At 39.5% G+C, this 15,040-nt stretch overlaps 2 protein-coding genes and 1 pseudogene across 2 annotated transcripts in view; 2 read left to right on the forward strand and 1 right to left on the reverse strand.

Annotated features, from left to right (window-relative positions):
- TG (thyroglobulin) overlaps positions 1–15,040 on the reverse strand; it is a 262,451-nt gene that overhangs the window by 43,579 nt on the left and 203,832 nt on the right. The gene's annotated exons all lie outside the window — the stretch shown is intronic.
- Positions 6,723–15,040, forward strand: part of SLA (Src like adaptor) — a 38,319-nt gene continuing 30,001 nt past the window's right edge. Inside the window, exon 1 of the mRNA XM_063451043.1 lies at positions 6,723–6,825. The gene's annotated coding sequence lies outside the window, so the exon portion shown is untranslated. The remainder of the gene's footprint in view (positions 6,826–15,040) is intronic.
- LOC134609560 (small nucleolar RNA U3) lies at positions 7,365–7,472 on the forward strand (annotated as a pseudogene).

The following is a 15,040-nucleotide window of genomic DNA, read 5'->3' on the forward strand; positions in this document are numbered from 1 at the left end:
TATGGTTTTCCAACTAACTGACCTCTGATTGTTTAATATACTCAATCCTTTTATCATTACCTAACTGTGACAATAATGTCACCTTCTTACACAATACTTGCAATGTTATCTCAATGTGCCATTGCACTCGAACTGGCCCGGCTGCCGTTCTCTTCCAAATAATGTCTTTCTAGTTTGTTTTACCTTGCTCAAGCTGTGATTGAGATATGCATGAAACAATGGTAAGTAAAAGGCAATGGTAAGTAAAGTTGTCAAAGTCATGTGACTACAAACACTTCACATTTAAAAAAGACACTCCAAGCACCATAACAACTTAATCTAAATGAAGTTGGTATGGTGTCAAGAGGCACTTTTACCGGGAGGCAGTGGTGTATTTTAAATAAATTTTTTTCCCACCACTTCCTGTCAAGGCCGCACGCACTTTGACTGACAGACACTCCCTCACTGATGCATGCACTGACATACACACTGTTTAGCCAACACACACTTTCACTATACACACTCACTGACAGGCACACATTCTCAGATACACTGACATACAATGACATACACACACATACACACTCACTTATTTGATGCACTCTGACATACATACACTATTACGCAGACAGACACACACACTCACTGACAAACACACTAATTCACTGACAGACTCACACTGAGAGACACACTCACTCACACACACTTGTTGGCAGAAACATACACTCACTGACAGACACACACTCACTCACAGACATATATATTAACTGACAGACACACACAAACTCATACACATTTCCCCCAACACTCACAAATTATTATTTATTTCTCCTTGGGAGAGCTGGAGTGGATTCCTTACCTGGGGTCCAGTGGGGCTGCTGGGGCTGCTGGGGCTGCTGGTGCTGCTGGGCAGTTGTGCATGCAGGCAGGCTGGGAGCGGACATGCAGAGTAGGCAGTGAGGGAGCTCTGATCTTCTTGCTCAGTTCCCTCGTGTGCCGCTTAGTGATGCCAGGGCTAGAGTGATGTCATGTTCTGGCTCCTGCATCACTAAGCTGTGTGTGAGGGAGCTGAGCAGGAAGAGGTCAGAGTACAGCACTCTCTCACCACACGGTCGCAATACAAGCTGCCTCCCGCCTCCGTAGGGCCCAAAGGTGGACACGAGGCTAACAAGGCATCTGCCAAGGCGGCTTCTTTTGCCGCCCCCTGGAAAGTGCCGCCCAAGGCAATTGCCTTGTTAGCCTCGCGGTAAATACATCACTGCCGGGAGGCACAGTTTGACTCTCATCCCCAGCCAATCAGTGACCCCTATTCACTAAACTGGATCGAGAATGGTACGTTTCTTTCCAGTTTAGTGAATGGAGAGTCACTGTAAGTGATAATTAAGAAACCGGATGTTGCCAGGGGAGGAGTAGACATCACCGCTTGCAATGTAAGGATTAAACCGTTCGAGAGCGGTTTAACCCCTTGAGGTAAGAGTGCCTCCAGGGACCTCCTGGCACCATAATAACCTAATCTAGATCGAGTTGTTTTGGCGTCTGGAGTGTCCCTTTAACAATAATAAATAAAACATGCTTAGGGTTTGATTTCCATTTTATAAACATGTCATTTGTTGTTTAAGAATTTCTTCACTGTTAACCAAATAATCCAGTCAGCCCACAATTGACCATCATTGACTAATGACTGTTGAAATAGTTACGCAACATCTTATAGAGAACAGGATGTTTTGTATTTGTTCTCATACGAATATCCTTATTTGAATAAAAGTGATACATTTGGATTTAGTAAAATAGATTCCTTAAAGCTAAAATTTAAAAAATATTAATGGAATTTCCAATGCGCCGCATTTTTGCTTATTAAATAATAATTTTGTCTTAAAGCAGGATATGTCAACAAATGAATTATCTTCTATTTATTTATTAACACACTGCGCTGTAGATACAGACGAATGGGCATTATTTGGAATTAATCTTTTTGTATGCTTACTGCAGCCTTGTGACCAACCAAATGTAATGCATTTGTACCACTGTTCTCTCTCTGTGGAGAAGTATAGGGTAAAAAGATATGCCTATAAGAGGAGTAAATCAGCAAAATCACAACATATTAAAGGATTGCTCCACCAAACGCAGCAGCCATGCTCAGCCACAGTATCCTCGAAAGACAGGACAACCTACATAGTTGTCTGCAATGGATGATAACCACCTTCCTGCGGGCAAGACTGGCATTAAAAGCCTTCTATCTGACATGTGGACGCTGTTTGCTGTGGATCTTTTCATAGTTTGGGAGGACGCACACATGTGGTTGAAGAGAATATTGAAACATCTAGGGGCAAACACCCTGACATGGCTGCTGAAATTGAGTGCAAGAGAACAATTATTTGAAATAAAAAAGCCAGACAAGGAAGACAAGCAATGGCGTTGGAACTTCAAGATCCAAGAAATCCCTCAATCTGAATCATTCATTAAGGCATTCCATCAGCCCAGATGGCTATGGTCATCCCTGTAGATCCCTGCCAAGCCAAGAGCCTAACAGTGGACCACCACTTTACAGTGGCTAATTCTCCCAGAGCACTGCATAAGATCACTAGGGATCTTTTGGTAAGGTTCCTCACAGAGGCAGCTAAACAGGCTAAAATGGCTGCTATACAAGCTTACATACCTATACTTTTGAAGACCATGCCCCTACTATATTTGGGCATGTCTCCTGCTCCACCATAATGTGGAGCCAGTCTCTGAGGCCCATAACTCAGTCTGCATCGGGCATTAAGGCAAACAAACCTCAGGTCACCACCATCTTAAGAGCCACTACTTTTGCCACATCTTTGGGTCTTCCATTTGGATTTCCCAATGAGATGCAGACAATCTACTAAAATTAACTGGGACAGTAACAAAATTCAGCCGTTTTCCCATTCAGAAGAAAGGCAAACTATTTATCAGCAGCCCTCCACTTCTGTTGCTTGAGGTGGACGGGCTATGGAGCCACTTCAGGTTTACTTTTTTGGTTTATGCTTCCATTGTTTATTCAGACCTGGCTCTTTATTTTATTTGATATATCACCCAGCACGCTTTAAAAGTAGTCAACAAAGCCACTATTCTTAGCTTGCAAATTTTCCATCTACTAACATACTTTTCTCACTCTGCTGATTTACCGTGCATAACAATGCAAGAAACTAGTCGAGCAGGAGCCCACATAATGCACAGATGTTATGTAAGCACCTTAAGCATTCTAAACATTTTTTTTTCACATTTTATTTAGTATAATGGGTAAATGTATTTGTTTAATGCTACTTTACACAAGTAAATCAAAGAATCAAATAAATATTTTCTTAAGGATATGATGGACAATAACTGTCGTATAGACACATGAAAATGTCACCTTAAATCTCCTTGTGGTCTCACTTGAACTTTTACATTATAATACGCCCCCGGATTTCTACCCACATGGGAAATAGTTCTCTGGGTGGGACATTGTTGCCCATTTAAAGAGTTTAAAGAGTGAATATTCTTTTTCTAAACAGGTTTCCAAAGCATCTGGTTTAAGATGCTTAAAGTGTATTTTCTTCTTTCATCAAACAATTGTATTCACTCTCAAAAAAAAAATATTCATCCAAGTGTTATATTGACTAAACATGTTTTGAATAGAAAACAGATTTGCACAATGTAGGAAAAAAAAAATGATTTGAAGAAATTCCTCCACTTTGTCCTAAATTTGGAAAATTGCCTCTTGGTTATTTGCAATCCCCAGTTTCTTTGTAATATTCACAGACAAAAATGGGGACTCTCAGCAGCAAAGACCAATATATAGATTAAGAGACAAGGCTACTTAAAATCACCAATCTTAGCAAACAGAAATTAGAATGTATCCCCCTTATTTTCTGGGTATATTTGGAAACCAGACCAGATTCCTTTTGGGTTGAACACCACCCCTCCAGGTGCTCTTTCGGAGATGACCACAGGAAAGCATACATTTGAGGAGAGTCTCTTGTAGCAGTTTTAGCAGTAAGCATTGCAGTTAGCATGTTTATCTCCTATGATAAAACTAGTGTAGGACCCACCGATATTGGGTACTGTGATGTAGTGGTGGGTTTAACACGATATGGTCATATGGTGGAACTGAATCCCCATATTTGTTTGATAAGATAGGTGATTTTAAGTAGCCTTGTAAGTTTTGAAACAGTTTTTTAGTGTGTTCAGTGTATATATTTATTTTGTAATAATATTATCAAAGTATTGACTCAGAAAAGGTGAATTTAGATTTTCAATCATTTCCAAGAATGTCCCGGGGTCTAAATGTTATAACCCATAATAATGACACACATTTTATCGATTGTGTATTTTGGTCTTTTTTTGCACAATGTTAATTTGCTCATCGTGTTTAGTGTACCCCATGCAGACATATGTAATTATAGTAATGAATATATGACTTTTTGAATGTTTGTGATACAAAATGCATTGTCTGCCCGCACTCTGGCACACCAAGACTTCTTCAAAACTCTGTGTGATGAATATAAAATCTAGATTAGTCAAATATACCAGCCTACCAGTTTTTATCTGGTTTTGCCAGGTCCTCAATATGTTTTTATATTTCCTGACAGATTAGTTCAGTCTGCAACGTTTCCTAAAAAATGATAGTTATCGTTATTGCTGTGACATGTGCCCTATGATATGTCTCAGCCCCTTCCATTGCTCCCTTAATTACCCTTACGCTCAGGATTACATTTAAAGGGCATAATATTTTTATTGATTATTAGTTTTATTTCTTATCTAAATTATTTCAGAATTATTATTGAGTTTAACTCACTGAAGGGGGAATTTGATCAACTCTAGAATGTAAGCTCATTGAGCAGGGCCCTCCACTTCTCTGTTCCTGTACGTCCAGTTATCTGGTTACAATTACATGTCTGCTAGTCCACCCATTGTACAGCGCTATGGAATCTGATGGCACTATATAAATAATAAAAAATAACAATATCAGAGATATATAAAAAAAAAAAATCACCTATCACTTTTTTTTTTTAATTTGAACTTTATTTACCTTTTAGATGCAATGGTGGCTTGTGAAGTTTAAAGGTGGAAAGGGTGCTAGACTCTGCTTTCTGAGTTGTTGGAACATGCCCACTTACCCCTATGCAGTGAGCCCACGACCCAATGAGACATAATGTCCTGCTCAGCATCGTAAACCTATATACACAATTTTTGGGGGGAAAAAACACACTTTAAAGAGGTCTTATTCCATCTACTGATGCTGTTACCCAATGACAGGCCTAGAACACAGGACAATATGAAGACATGTATTTTAGGGTGTCGAGGATCTAAAGCCTATGGGTGATGTGGGAACTGTTGTTAGAGCAGAATGAGCATAGCTGAGGGTTCTATTCCCAGCAAATGGAATTCAAAAATGCCCCCTAACTTGACATGATTAGTTTCTGAGTCTCGCAAAGCATCTCCAGCAGTTAATAACCGTGTGTGGGGGAGGTTGCAAACTGAAGAACTAATCATGAAAGACAATTTTTTTTTATAACACACAATTATCAATATCCTTTACACAATGCCTCCAAACCATCCTGATTTCAGTGGGACAGTCCCGATTTCCATGTCCTGTCTAGCCTAGTCTAGACACCAGGGAACTGTTCCCAACAATCATAGCACAAGCACATCTTTAGAAACGTTGGAGCTATGTTCAGGGTACTAGGATCCTGCAGGGAGCACTGAAACAGTATTCCCTGCATGTCCTGCCATGAGTGTGTCGGCCTGAGTGAAGGACAGGCAGCATGGTCTCTATTCATTCCAGGCTGACGTGCCATTAACTCAAGCAGACCTGACCCTTTCTTGGTAGATCTGCCACTTTGGAAGCAGAGCAAGTGAGACAATCGCGTCACTGCCCCACCTCTTTCCCTTACTCCCACCGGTGTTCAAATTCTCAAAAGAGTTGGGAGATATGTTTCCCAAAAGAGTTAGGAGATATGCTTCCCAAAAGAGTTAGGAGATATGCTTCCCAAAAGAGTTGGAAGATAAGCTTCCCAAAGGAGTGTGGAGGTATGTTTGACACACCAATATATTTTTAAGTGTTTTAATTGTCACAATAACTAGAGGTGCTGCCCTACCTGCACTTGTAGAACAGCCTCCACTGCTTAGCTTGGGGTAGGCAATCTGGCATTCCACATCCTGTGGACTACATCATGGGAGATGTATCCGAAACATCTGAAGTGCCGAAGGTTGACCGCCCCTGGTTTATATGTATATTAAAGATTGAGATCCCAATTCAGTTCAAACCTGGCACAGTCAGGCACTCTTTGCATCAGAGGAGGAGATTAAGAAACATGGATTCTTGTTTTCTTCCGAGAATAGTGACATGTGCAGGGGACAGAACTTGTAAAGATGGCTGACATGGAGCCAAAATGGAGGACCTTATATCCATGATAGAGGTAAATTAAGTTGAGTGAGTTTCTTTATTTCATTTTAATGTTATATCCTCACAAATACACATTTGTCATGGGGTATAAATAAACATAAAATCCTGGGACAGAACTTTTCCTAGTTTAGCATTTTACACCCAATCTACAACGTTTCTTCAATAGATTCCTGGAGAAAACGTCTTTCAGTTTATAGGTGATAATTATATGATATAAACAGGAACTTGCTTTCTCTGCAAGAACTAAGAACTTTCCTTACAGAAACAGAGGAAGTTTGTGGCTCGGTGTTTTAACTGTCGTTCTGCCTCAGTGTGTGACATTCATAACAGTAAACCCGGATATACACTGCTGTCATTCTGCCACACACGACATTGATATGACAACGTCAGGGAGTCGGGGACACTTGCTGTGACTCAATGAAATGGGACATATTCAGGTAAAGAAAAACAAGAAAAAAAAAATAATAAACTAAGCTTTTAAGTTGAAATATGATAGAAATACTGTTATTACTAACTGGAAACTTTCTACAGCTACATTTGCGAGATATTATTGAGGTAACAAAAGTGTTATATTTTCCCAGTCTTAAAAATCTACCTATTTCTGTTCTAAGAGTTTAAATCATGCTGGACCGAGAATGTAACTAGTTCTACCTTAAGGGGCAACTAGTCTACCTAGTTATCGAGTGGGAGTCTGCCTAGTTATAGACTAAGAGCCTTCTTTGTTCTGGATTGAGAGTCTACCTAGTTATGGATGGAGAGTCTACCTAGTTCTGGACTGAGAATGTAACTATTTCTGGATGGGGAATCTGATTTGTTGTAAACTGAGAATTTGCCTAGTTCTGGACTCATAGTTTACCAATTGCTGGACTGCAATATTTGAAGTGGAAATATTGATTAAACAAAGAATCTTTCCAATTCTTTTGAGAACTCCACTTGATATAGATGCATAATATTCACTGTACATATCATTTTATTGAAGACTATACTTTCAGGAATCATTTCTATAGTTTGTAAATGGCGAAATACGCTCAAAAGTGTCCATATAACTTTATGTGTGGTGCATATTAGTTAAAATATAGAAAGTGTTTAAAGCTAGCCAAGTCCATGGTGGTCTTCACTGACACGCTATGTGCAATGCGCATCTTCTAGAGCACTTTCAGGATAATCATAAATTAAAAGGTTTTGGGTACCGAGATAGAAAGCCAAGTAAAGCTCTGAATGTGAATATTCCATGTTTTCGGTAATAACGGAACATATTAGATATCAAACAAAAAGGGTATTTTTGAGTATTGATGGGAATCTTATCATACGTTATTGTAGTACAGGTCATCAGTGAAGAATTGTGTTTAGAGCCCTATGAGAGCTCCAGGTCCGTTTGGTGAAGATGTCCTTTGTCCTATTGGATAATACATTCTATGACTATTATTTTATTAGTGCATATATGTTCGAGAGTCTCTCATTAAAGATTTGTGATGACTTTTCATGCTTGCACAAGGCTGGAATGAAAGTTAATCTTGGATAATTACCTCCCTTAGGTTTATATGTAAAATTGGGAATTATGGAGAATTGACGAGGGGAAAGCATATTTTTGGGTAAAAAAAATGAACAAACTGAAAAAAGTAGTTGTCAGAGAAGTTTCTAATTCTTGTTTTTGTGGCATCAAATTTAAAATTTTCTTGTCAATTCTCCACAATTCTCGTTTTATTGAATAAAATAGTCCAGTCAGAAGTTCACTACTTGTGAGTGATTGACACTGCCAGTCTCTCTTCGGTTACAGTAAGGTTCCTGCGCAAATAGTAAACAGAGCTAACAATGTAGCTGGTTTTAACATCTGGAAAGCTTAATTACTCAATGAGAATCCAGTGAGATTACCCAATGGTTAGATCTCCAGCTGCCATATATCAGAGTCAAAGGCTTTGTTACCGAATAAGACCAAATCAGCTGTTCATTTTCCCAACATCAATAAAATGATTACCATTAAGTTGACTAATTAGCACCCTTTGTACTTTATGATATTTTATTAAGGTTTTACAAGCTTAGATTGGCACGTAGACATCATTACTCCAGTATCATTTACACTCATGGAATCCCCATACATTTAAACGATAACCTACCTATTCCTCCTACCTTTCACTCACTAATAAATGTCCAGTTTATGCTGGCCTACATCTTCAAAAAGTAGCATGTAGGTATACATTTCAGCAATACAGAAGGGAAATTGTATCAGTATTACACCTTTCAGCTTCAGAGGTACACCCAAAAAGAAACCAATGTTCATCACTCCGTGTAAATATGAGTGCTATTCTTGTGGCTTTGTGGGTTGCTAATAAAAGATATGTCACTCATAATTGCAAGAAGTGTTGGACAGTTTTCTTTTTGGATGCTGTATCGTTGTAGCATAAAAAGTCCTGTGTACTTTGGTCATTATAAGGTGGGTGTTCTTCTCTTTAAGATTTACACATGATACCCAATGCTTTGGTAAGCAATGCATTGTACCATATCTGACCTCAATTGTACATGTTTACATATTCTAACATTATCTAACTAAAGCAAGGTTTAGCAACTCACTTTATCACTAAACACTGAATTATAGTATAACGAAAACTGAATTTAGGCTAAGCATTAGAGACATTTTTGGCTACATTTTCAGTTCAATAAAGTTTAGTATATATATATATATACCCCTATTTGTTTGTAAACTAAATTTCAGACATGATATGAGGTTACTCTCGCTCATCTCTGTTATCATACTGACGTTAAGCTAAAGAACAGATGGGTCCAGTTGCTCTATTGCATAATGTTATTTATACTGCGATTGATTTTCTGGCGACTGCTTAATAATAACATCTACCTGCTCCTTTTATGATGTTTTACTTGCAAACCTGGACCTGCGTGTCTTTTCATGTTGTTCAAAAAAAAAAAAAAAATTCAGACATGGCCTACAATAAAACTGATAGTTTCTCATGTTTAGAAATAAAAACAAATGATTAAAAATGAAATGTAATTGATAAATGATTATTGCCATTTTTGCATGAAGTACTAATAGTAATTAATCAAGTAGCAAGTCGTTGATACATTTTATGTCATTAGACCTATTTAGCACTGTAACCGCGGCTGGTTCCCTTACTTACCACTATACCGTCTTAAAGCATAGAATTTAGTAGGGCTAACCATACAGATATCTCAGCCATAATTTTATATAGTTAGTGTAAGAGATCCTCTATTTACATATATAAATAATTGAGAATACAATATAAAATAAGGATTGTCTTGCAAGCAATAAAGTTTTGTCTTTTATATATTTATTATATAAAAATATAAATATAGACAAATAAAATCCATTTGCCCATAACAGCACATTGGCTGCTCTTGCATTCGATATAAACAGTAATATGTTCTTTTAACACTTATTAAACAGCAATTGTACTTCCCCTATTGATATTTTGCATCTTAAAGCACAAATTAAAAGAATTAGACAGCCTAACCAATATTGCACATTTTTAACATACCACGCTATGTTTTTTTATTGTTAATGACCAGTGCATGTTGACCAATATTGCTTAAAAAAACTCTTACAAGAAAGCAACATATAACAAATATAACAGATATTACAGGTATTAGTTCTGTTGTATAAAAGGACGTTATTTAATGAAACAGTTTGAGTCAGATAGGTGCGAACATAGCATGGTAGGTAGTATTAGCAGGTTGTCGTAAGGTTATGATACCAAAGAAGGTCTTTGTGTAGGAGCACGGGAACACTATATGTCAAAACTTTGGTTTGTGTGAGGACATGGTAACAATGTGGAAAAAACACATTGGGTATTGATGTCTGTGAGTTTGACATAATGAAAATAAGATAAACATACACCCTTTTAATAGCTCAAAAAGTTTATTTTTTTTTGAGTAAGTTTCCAAAGACACAATTATTTAGGACATGGTAGAACATGGAGGGAGCACAGTCAGGATTTGAGTTTGTGAATTGCAGAACTAGAGAGATAATATGTATCTGTGTATACAAGTGGCCACTACTTCTGCAAGAACGCACTGCATATTTGGATGTGAAATGCCTGTATTGCAGAAAATATGCAGGATGTGTCTCTAGCTAGAACATAGTTGCCAACATTTGGAAAAAAAATGACTGCATGTATGCACACAGATGTACACAGTCACATATATATACTCAGAGATACATGCACACTGACTCCCAGATACAATAACACACACATACAATGGCACATTGACACACACAGATACACACACATACTCTACTCCTTGGAGCAGCTGCATTGGCTGCGCCGCTGGTGTGCAGGGCAGGTCTTATGAGAAAAACATGGAACTATCTCAGCAAATTCAGGACAGTTGACAACTATGAGCTAGATATGTTACATGAAGTTCCCCAAAATGTCAGTGCTGAAGTAATAACCCTTCCTTATTACTTAAATACAGGAACCTCAAAACATAGCTGTATACCATACTATATATGAAATTATTCTTATTACAATCTTGAAAAATCAAGCACGGTACTACAGGTTTGGAAATATTGTCATTCACTATTCACTATGTTTTATGGAGATAGCCAATAACCCAGATGATGTGTTACATTTTTAAAATGTATTAATTTTTAAAGTCCTTCGCTTTTTCCGTTGATGTCCCCCCAGTGCAGTCCATAAACATTGGGCGTCCTTCACTCTCCTAAAGAATGTATACACTTGCAATATCTGTTAGCCAAGCTCCATAGTGCAGGATCTGGACGAGGCACGGACTATGTGAGTACCCGGAGTTCAGTGATGTTTAGCTCCTTATTGAACACACTGCACTATGAAGCCGTCCATAAAACATCCATTTAAGACAGAGAATGTGACTAGCTGTTCTAGGGAAGTGGTAAGGTTTTCCCTTCTTCTCCCTCACCTTATGTGTTTGGTATATTTATATTGGTTTTGTATAACAGACTCGCAGTGTATAGGTTTAATGTTTGGATATAACGAAGGATGAATAAAGAGATTTTACCTACTCTGATTGGTTTTCTCTTTGAAGCATTGCTTACAGTTTGGTCATTTGGGATTTCAAGTTTAAATTCACTTTGAGTTTTGACTTGGGGTTGAGGGCCCTGCTCAATGAGCTTACATGCTAGAGGGAGTGGGGTAAAATGACACAAAAAGGTAAGGATAGTATTAAACTAGTTACAGTTGCAGAAGAGGAATCAGTCAGGAGCTATTAACAGTTTAGTTGATACGTTTTTATGAAGAAGTGGGTTTTTAACGATTTTTTGAAGGAGTGGAGGCTGGGTGAGCATCTAACGGAGGAGGGAAGCGAGTTCCACAGGAACGGTGCAGCCCTCGAGAAATCTTGAAGGCGAGCATCAGATGTGGGAGTACGGACAGAAGATAGACGTAAGTCTTCAGCAGATCGTAAGGGCCTAGACTGGACATACTTGTGTATAAGGGAGGATAGATAGGTGGGAGCAGCATTATGTAGAAATTTGAAAGCAAGAACCAGAATTTTAAATTGAGCTCTATATTTTATAGGAAGCCAATGTAGGGACTGACAGAAGGGTGAGGCATGGGAGGTGCGGGCCGACATGAAGATGAGCCTCGTTGCCGCATTCATTATGGACTGTAACGGCGCAAGTTGGGAGCACGTAAGATCACTGAGAAGCGGATTACAGTAGTCAAGGCGAGAAAGGACAGTGGAATGGACCAACACCTTAGTCACATCTGGCGTTAAGTAGGGGCGGATGCGCGCAATGTTTTTGAGATGGAAATGACAGGATTTGGCGATAGATTGAACATGAGGCTTGAAGGAGAGGTCGGAGTCAAAGAGAACACCTAGGCAGCGAGCCTACGTGGTGGAGCTGATGGTAGCACCGTTGACTTGGAGGGAGACAGACACAGGAGTAACAACACTTGAGGGAGAAAAGACCAGAATTTCAGTTTTGGTCAAGTTTAGTTTAAGGAAGTGGGCAGCCATCCAGTTAGAAATAGCAGAGAGGCAGTCAGAGACACTAGTCAAGAGGGACGGGGAGAGATCAGGAGAGGAAAGGTAGATTTGTGTGTCATCTGCATAGAAATGATATTGGAAGCCAAAGGAGCTAATGAGTTTACCAAGGGAGGCAGTATAGATGGAGAACAGTAGGAGACCAAGGACTGAACCTTGGGGGACACCAACAGAGAGGAGTTAGGGAGAAGAAGCAGAGCCAGAGAAAGAAACACTGAAAGAGCGCTAAAGAGCAATATCTTGTAGACCAATATTGCGGAGAATGAGAAGAAGCTGTTGATGATCAACAGTGTCAAAATTAGGATAGAGTAGTGCGGTAGATCATTGGATACTTTGGTCAGTGCCGTTTCCACAGAATGCTTAGCGCGGAAACCAGACTGAAGCGGGTAGCAAGATAAGACGATAGTTGGATGGGGAGTTAGGGTCAAGATTGGGCTTCTTTAGAATTGGGGTTACAGTTGCATGTTTGAAAGGCGATGGAAATATACCAGAGGAGAGAGAGAGATTGAGAATTTTAATGAGAGGTGTAGAAAGAGAAGAAGACAGAGTATGGATGAGATGCGAGGGAATTGGATCTAGGGAGCAGGTGGTGGGGCGGCAGGACTGGAGCAGAGCAGAAACCTCTTCCAATGTAGAGGGTGCGAATGAACATAGAACAGCAGAGGGAGTGAAGTTAGGGGAAGTATTGTAAGGGGAAGAAGAAAGATGAGAGATATCTTCTCTGATGTCATAACAGCAGGTATTAGGTTGCTAGAGTAGGACCTGCCAAAAACAAGTGGGCTCATTTAATACATGATCATATACTATAATAACATACCCAATAATTGTGTGCTTTAAAGCTAGGTTATGGTGAGTTTGCTCTGAGTTTGCTCTGGGGCTAAGTGATGAGGCTGTCAGTAATGAGTACTCAGAGGTTTAGTGGAAATCAAACCCATTGCCCTTTTTTATGTTAATGGTCATTTACTGCAGTCGGCAGAAAAAGAAAACATAACACAATTAAACAGCATCAGATATCTCTGTGCCTTGTTATGTCAGCATCAGTTCAATAAATCTAAAAAATGATACCAATAGACCACTAACATGCAAAACAGACAGGGTTACTCATTGCCAGCATTGTTCACTAAATTCCAAAATGTCGCAAACTGAAATCTAAACAGAATATTTAGATTAAAATAGGCAAGTTTTGACTCTAGATGAGATGGAAAATGTTTATCTTAATTTTGAAATTTGGAGCTAGATTCTCTTAAAGGGTTACTCCAAGCACCATGACTACTTCAATGATTTGAAGTGATCATAGTGTCTGAATTCTGTATGTGCAGCATTTTGTTTTTAAATGCAATACATACACATATTAACACTTTAACCTGAGGTGTAATTATACCTTTGGGAATGCTGGGGGGGGTGTTCCCTCTCTCCCTGGTGGTCCAGTGGCAGCTGGGCGGCGCTGGCGGGCGGCTGGCGGGCGGCTAGCGAGGGAGCACTTCCTCTGAGCTGTCTGCTCAGCTCCTTCGCGCGCCGCACAGTGAGGCTGGGAGGCGGAGCTGGAATATGACATCATATTCCGGCTCCCAGCCTCACTCTGCGGCGCGAGGGAGCTGGGCAGACAGCTCAGAGGAAGTGCTCCCTCGCCGGCTGCCCGCCAGCGCCGCCCAGCAGATCGCCCGCCCAGAGGACTTGTCAGTTAGCCGCAAGGCTAACAAGGCATCTGCCCTGGGCATTTGGGGGCGGCGTTTTTTGCCGCCCCCTGGAAAATGCCGCCCAAGGCAAATGCCTTGCTTGCCTCGCGGCTAATACACCCCTGACGCACACCATGCTGCTGCCAGACTGCCAGTGGAAACACGATGTATCCTCTATGTTGCCCCTTACCTCTGCCCTCCCTGACTTCTTCCCCCAACCTCCCTCCCCTTCATCGAGGGAAGGCTGGGCTGTTGGCTGCAGGCTTGTGTTTGAAAGTTTTTGTATTTGCAAATCATCGCCGAAGAGGTTACTGCAACCAAAGACAGTATTTTATAAAAACACTGTTTTTTGATTGGAATAACCCTTTGATAGAGTAAGAGTTTGTTCTGCTTACAGAATCACAAATTTCCCATAGATCTCAGTGGAGGAATTGCTATACATTAAATAAATAAATCCCGTTCCTCAGATAAGAATCTGTGTGACTTGTAAGGAATTTTAAAGTAAATTCAAAGGGATTTTCCCTGAACTTCACATTTTAGCCAACTAAATCCCAAATGGAAAATTGCAGGCTGAAATTTGGAAAAAAGTATCCATTGTAACCAGAACGATTATCGTATGAACTGACAACATGAAAGAACAGTCTTTGTCATGCTATTTCTATGTTTATAAAAGTGACAGATGGATGGAACATGTTTGAGATCTCTTTCCAAGTACACATAGAACAGAAAGAACGAGGGCAGTCAATAACGAGAAATTCTGTTGGCAAATTGCTAAAAGTGCGGCAATCATATATATATACATACAGAGACACCACCAACCATCTATCTATTTGTCTTTCTGTCTATTTTGTTTATGAAACACTAATATGTTTTAAGGACAATTACAGCAATACACAAAACCTTGACCTTCAGAATTTATTTTTATATTATATTTATATTATACAGAAGAATCACACATTTTAGAACGTGCAAAAACAAGTTC

The sequence above is a fragment of the Pelobates fuscus genome, chromosome 4 (assembly GCF_036172605.1).
Source record: "Pelobates fuscus isolate aPelFus1 chromosome 4, aPelFus1.pri, whole genome shotgun sequence".
In the NCBI taxonomy this organism is placed as follows: domain Eukaryota; kingdom Metazoa; phylum Chordata; class Amphibia; order Anura; family Pelobatidae; genus Pelobates; species Pelobates fuscus.